The sequence below is a fragment of the Schistocerca nitens genome, chromosome 3 (genome assembly GCF_023898315.1).
Source record: "Schistocerca nitens isolate TAMUIC-IGC-003100 chromosome 3, iqSchNite1.1, whole genome shotgun sequence".
In the NCBI taxonomy this organism is placed as follows: Eukaryota; Metazoa; Arthropoda; class Insecta; order Orthoptera; family Acrididae; genus Schistocerca; species Schistocerca nitens.
Genome location: NC_064616.1, coordinates 725,373,798 through 725,380,773, shown reverse-complemented (window position 1 = coordinate 725,380,773; position 6,976 = coordinate 725,373,798). Strand labels below are relative to the sequence as shown.

The window sequence follows — 6,976 nt, the reverse complement described above, 5'->3', positions numbered from 1 at the left end:
CGTGCTCTCCTGGCCTCCAAGCACTCAATATTAATGTCTGTGGAAGTCTTGTAAATAAATTGTCATGCATGTGGGTATTAAATACATTTCAGAAGCAAAAATATAAAAACAGAACGACTGCCTTCAAGCTAGCTATTTACACGTCAGAAAACAAAAAGCACAATCATTCCCTCCCTCCTCGTCATTTCGTAACATCCAGCTGAATAAGACTATGAACTCTGTCTATGATACTGTTGTCGATGACAGATGACCAAACTGCCAATGTTGAAGCTCTACAACAACTATTTTTGACATTTTTGCTGTAATTTCCTCAATTTTACGTATTTTCCATCAATTATGAAAATTTTTATTAGATTTTCCGTAATTTCAAGGCAGTTTACCCAATTACACGAATTCACAACCACTGCTCTCGACTTCTCAAATCAACAAACTTCCTCACTGCGTCGAGCTCGTGATACAATCAGCCAATGACATTGCAGCTGGTTCTCAATGTATCATTGTTACACCACTCTGCGAGTGCTATATGCATGTGGATATATTGTAAACCCTGTTACACTCCCTACATCACATAACACAAATTCTGTTTCGTAGGGAGGGAGAGGAGGTGCAAAAATCACATTGCTTAGCCGAAACACTTCATAAATCCGGGAAGATTTTATTATGATTGGTCATCTCTCCCTAAAGCAATGAGAGTCAAAAAGTATTCTCACATCCACAGGATAAAGACGGAGATTGAAAGATCTCACCAACACCTTTGATGATTACCACCCCAACAAACGAATCATATCCATAGCAGCACTCTGCTCCCCATTTCTAAATGTTCTGCCCCTTCATTGAACATAGTGACTAAGGATCTTGAGCAAAATTCTAGATGGTCTCTATATACATCTGGTAATGGTCTTTAACAAACCCTCCCTGCAACATCGTCTCCGATTTAATTTGGAACTGACCACAATTATTTTTAAGGTACTATACCCACTAGTTTCACATATCATGAAGGAACAGAACGAGCTGGGTACCATATAACCAATACACTTTGATATTTTGCTTTAGGAAAGGGCATACACATGTACCAATCTTGCACAATTGACTGACACTACTGGTATAGGCCAGTATTCTCATTGCAATACCGCAACTGCCATTCTGTGAAGACTGTTCCATACAACTCTTACTCATGTCACCCGTCCAAGTACACACGATCTCTCTAGATGCATACGAAGAGGTCAGCTCTTCTTGCTGGTGCATAGTAGATAAACACGTGATACATTTGAGAGTGCTGTAGTGATATAACAGACAGTTAAGAAGAAGAAGAAAAACTATATGGTTTCTGCGTGATGGAGCTCCAGATGGAGAGAGTATGAAAAATTTTATGTAAATCACTTGTGCTATCAATTCTGGAGTATTGTTCTAGTGTTTGTATTCCATACCGAGAAGGTACTGGAAAGAGAGAAATGATCATAGACCATAAACACACACTCCTGACCTAAATGGCTCTGCATTTAAACATTCTATAATGTTAAAGCAGTGTTGTTTCCATTATAGTCATGGAATGCAATGCTGTTAATACTCCACTGCAGGGAATATATTCCCAACACATGATATAAATTCATGCTGTAAGTTTTCTATTCCACTGACTATGGTGACAAACTTAAACATGATAAAACTACTACCTTCCACACCAAAGTAAGAAATATATAGACTCTTTGTGACACATGCACTATATAGCATTCCAGAGGTGTATAGTGGCCACTATTCATATGCAATTACAGTTCAGAAATTATGCTATACTAACATCAGTCCTATAAAATGATCACCAGCAACAGAAAATGCATGAAGGAACATCTTATGAGGAAACTGACAAATACGTAGCAGCAGTGTTTGACATGTGAAATTACATGCTATGTTGCACTAACTCCATGAACAGAACACAGTCTCTTCCACACACAACATCTGTCAAGCAAATGTATACACAGGGATTGCAGTACCTCACAAATCCTTGTCAATACCTTTCGATCACTGGAATCATGAAACTGAAGACTCGGTTTATGTGCAAAATGTGGTAGGGAAATGGAGTACTTTGCAAGCATCTGCATTCATCTACAGGAAGGCACCGAAATTGGTTTTCCATCAGTATGGTGGGCATGAATCATCACAAATGCATTGGAAGTCGGAGGAGTGAGGGAGAGAGAGTGTAGGGGACCTGGGAATCCAGTGCATGAAATAGCGTAACTGTGTTGTGTTTACAACAGAATAACGTCAGCCCTCTAAGCCCAAACAGCGATCCAGGAACATATGTTTTATCAATGAATTGTAGATACCCCGGCTGGGCTGTAAGCACATATCAGAGTTGAATGGTATGAACAGAAATAGCAGACCACACTAGGTAAGCAATAAGAGCATATACAGAGCAAAAACAAAGGTGACTGCATCTGCGGCGGCATCAGCATCATCATCATCAGCAGCAGCAGCAGCAGCAGCAGCAGGAGGAGGAGAAATCAGCTCTGTACTCAGGTCAACTTCCTGTTGCAGCTCACTACACATTTGGGTGGGAATCATGTCAACATGCAGAATTGTTTCCAGAGTTTGAGCTTCCATCAACTGCACAACTACATGAGTCTACATACATGATCTCTGATGCATTGGAGGAGAACACTGAATTGTTTACAGACTTCAAGTTTCCACAATATTTTTCACATGCAGCACTCATCGAGTCTCATATAGCTATGAAACGAGGGTTACTATACTTTTAACTATCTAATTTGATTACTTTCATACTCGTCCCATCCAAAATGCATGCATATAGATCATTGGAAGTAAGGAAGTTCTCAGGATTTTTTACTAGGTTGATGAATATTACCCATATAAAATCAAGCCACTGCTGGTTATGTTAGCAATTTGAGCATATCCAAATCTAAAAAATGTGGGCAAATGATAAAATTGGCAAAATTACAGAAATTGATGGAAAATACGTATAAATTGACAAATACGCCAAACTGCAGGAAAATTGAAGCAGAGAGTACTTACATGTCTGCTTGGTTCAAAAATGGCTCTGAGCACTCTGTTACTTAACATCTGAAGTCATCAGTCCCCTAGAACTTAGAACTACTTAAACCTACTAACCTAAAGACATCACACACATCCATGCCTGAGGCAAGATTTGAATCTGTGATCATAGCAGTCACACGGTTCCAGACTGGAGTGCCTAGAACCGCTTGGCCACTGCGGCCAGCTGTCTGCTTGGTATAGGAAAATTCTTGTACATGGTGACAACTGTGTAACAGCAAGATGAATATGAGAAAAAGTTGATGAGGAAGCACTGAGAACTAGAGAAACAGTAACTGATCGTGGTCAGCTATAAGATGACAAATAGACTGTTTAACGTGGATGACCACAAAATGTGCAGTAATAAATTTGTGTGTTGGACCTCAAGCTGAGGTGTGACCCCAAAGTTATCAACAAACACCTCATAAATGATGATGATGATTATTATTATTATTATTATTATTATTATTATTATTATTATTATACAAAGTGTCCAGACATGTAACTATGATAAACTTTATGTTATTCTTAGCTAAAGAGTATTATATTACCAGCTTGGGAACTGCAATATACAACTAAAGAATGGACCACATATTTGACCCTGTGCAAAACTGTAAGTGTTTTAAATTCTAATAAACAGCAATTACAATGTACTTGTCTGTACACTCTACTAATCACAACCATGAAGTATCAACTAACAAATACCTTGCCAGACAGCTGCTGCATGGTTTTCAACAATATGCTGCAGTATGTCTACTGAGGTAATAGGAATAGTTTACTGCTGTCTTGGATGCTTCCTTGAAAAAAGAGAACCATCTGCCTCTAATTTAACATGGATCCATGTTAAAGGATGATAGAAAGCAGTTGGAGTAATCAGTTGAGAGGGTTGTAATGGGGTGGACTAATGATGCATTCTAGAGTGAGGAAAATGTTGTGGCAAGTCATTTATCATAGCATTTTAAATTTTGTCAACATAGTGAGAGGGATAGAAAACTTGCAGTGTGAATGTGTGTCATATGCTGGAAATATATTTCCTGTGTCAGAATATTAAATATGTTTAATAGCTTGTCAAAAGTGTCCTGTTCTCCAATCTTTTGTCTATCTGTGGGACTTTTCTGCACATCAGAAATAGTATATCACTGCCTGCAGATGGATCTCTTTGTATGCCATTGGCAGCAGGTTAGAACAGGGCTGGAAAACTGGTATCCCTACCTACAGGAGGAGCAGAGGAATGGAGGAGGGTAGGTAGGAGGGGAGGTAAGACTGTTTCCAAGATGTGTAGTCTGTATCCACACATCAAAATGGATACATATGCAGCTGCTCCACTCTATCCTGGAGAAATCTTTTGGGGTTGATTTTTGCAGTTGTGTTATTACAATGATTTTTCTCAAATTCCAGTGCTTGTGTTGCATTATGACCCATTGTTTATGAGTGGTGGTTTTTTCACAACAATTTTTATGTGTAATTAGAGCAGTGAAGCATTTTTCGTCAGTTGTGGTAGCATGTATTGGCCTTCCTACATTTTAGTGATAGTTTGCTATCCTATCCCTTTTTACCATATATCTGTGTACAAGTTCCTCAGCAGCTATACACTTGTATTGTGGTGGGAGAAAATTCTTCTGGCAGTGACTGTAGAACAGTACCTCACCAATTATGAATGGTCTTGTGGAGTAGGGTGCACAGCAAAGTGAACACGAACATGAATGAATGCATGCACACATGCACAAACACATATGAGCACACATGAGATTGGAAACGGGAACAAAATCAGTGTCAAGCTTCATCAGTCAAGCTCCATACACCTCTGATTCATTCAGTCAGGGTAGTAGAACAGGACAAAGTTATCTCCTGCTCTGTGGATTGACTAGCCACTTCAAAAAACACAAACAGCTCAAGCACACAGAGTAGTCTCTCTGAGTTGAGGAATGCATCCCCAGTCCATCCTTCTGCATCACCATTATTTGCAGAGTATTCCTCCTACACTCATCCATTATCACCTCCTTCCATTTCTCGTGTAGAGGGCTATGGATGGAGTCCTCAGCAGTATGCTTACAGGTAATACACTTATTAAACTGCTCTCTGCTCTCTGCCCAACACCAAAATCTCATCTATTGAACACATTTACCAGCAATTTACTTAATGTAATTAACATTTAAATAAACAAACAATATATCCCAGCTGGCACTCAAGCTTATTTCAAGGTGGATATTGAGTTTAGGTTCAGTTGAAAATTCAAGATTGGAAAATCAACCTGTTACACAGCTTATTTCAAGGTGGATATTGAGTTTAGGTTCAGTTGAAAATTCAAGATTGAAAAATCAACCTGTTACACAGTTTACATCAAGCTGTAAAAATTTAGCTTGAATTAAAATAATTTTCCCAAGCTTGAAATAAACTGTAATTTCCCTAGAAGGCTGTACAGCAGATGCACACGCAGCATAGCTTCCATAGACGTCCACGGGAAGCGCCACAAGTGTTTATAAGCCTTGCACTGACTCTACTAGGTTTACAGCCGTTTTAACTTTGTGACGCGTATTAATGATTGTTGACTGTTGTGAAGTTTGTTTTATACTGGAAAATAGTTCGGTAAGTGTGTGGCGTCTCATGCCTTACTGCTACACCGGGTCTGAAGAGGATATATAGTGTATTACAGGTATGTTGGTGCATTTTTCTCTAGTGGTACGTTAATATTACAAATGTTAAATACTATTACATAACGTAAAGAAATATCATATTCTTTTACGTAGAAAAATTGAGCCTGGATGAAAGTGAAATGGATTACCAGCTAAGAATACATATTACAAGTTGTTCAGCAAAAAGAGGTCATTTTAAACTAGCTCTCTAGTATGTGGCACCAATAAATTAAAACTTAATGTTATTTTACCTTTTTAAAATCTCGCCCTTTTATATATATCGCCCTATTACATTTGTTTACTTGTAAGTACTCGCGTGTGTCACACCATGAATGAATAATCGTGAAGTGTGAAAAGTTTCTTTGTGAATACAAATAGTAATGACATGAACGGGAAAAAGTACATCAAGAACCAGTCACTACATAGGTGTCAGTCTTTTTTATTTGCATAGCTTTGACTACTCTTTAATTGCGGTAATATGAAATTTCTTCCCGTTAGTATGACACTCTTGTACAAAGTAAACATACTCAAAGAATTCAAGTCAAAGAAGTCTTAAAGTTGGGGCAACACTAAAATCAGAGTTGCAGTCTGTTATTACGCCATCAGTCTTGAGAGATTTTGTTGAAGCTGTTAATTCTTTCTGTGGCGATGGACACAAAATTTCTTGTGACTCATGCTTGGCAAAAGTTAAGTATATTCATAATAAGCGTAACATTACTTTTCATATTTAGGTTGATCAATTTCAACTTTTTACATTTGTTATGTTTAGGTGTGGCTAACATTTTCTCTTACCTGTTACAGGATCATTATACCGGCAGAAGTCAGCAAAATTTGAACCTGCTCTGGTCTGTGTGCTGGGGCCGGAGGGGCTTCAGAATAATTAAATTTTGAAATAAAACAATTTTAAACACTTTGAAAATAAAAATTTTTAAACATAAATGTCTTGATAATTTTTTTCACACCATTTCCATTCTGATGTTTATTTAATTAATTCGATAAATACAGATTAATAATTATATAGCTTAAAACAAGCTGTAAATACCAGGCTGTATTCCACGTGTGTAGATACAGCTGGAGCCAAACTTGATAAGTCAAGCTTGAAATATAGCTTCAACTCTGCCAACTTTGATGTTTGTTTCAAGCTTGAATCCAACTAACAGGCCTGAATATTCCAGCTTTGATCAAGCTTATATACTTGAACTTTACATCTGGAAACAAGTTTGAAAACGGCTTACTGTGTTATATGGGATTGATCACATTTACCACTCATTTCTTGTCATGAGATCCATTTTTTTCACTAG

At 37.8% G+C, this 6,976-nt stretch overlaps 1 long non-coding RNA gene across 1 annotated transcript; it reads left to right on the top strand.

Annotated features, from left to right (window-relative positions):
* Positions 1 to 5,563: 5,563 nt before the first annotated feature.
* Positions 5,564 to 6,614, top strand: LOC126249526 (uncharacterized). Its single transcript, XR_007545604.1, has 2 exons — positions 5,564 to 5,695; positions 6,477 to 6,614. It is a non-coding gene; the product is annotated as an uncharacterized LOC126249526 (long non-coding RNA).
* Positions 6,615 to 6,976: the final 362 nt, after the last annotated feature.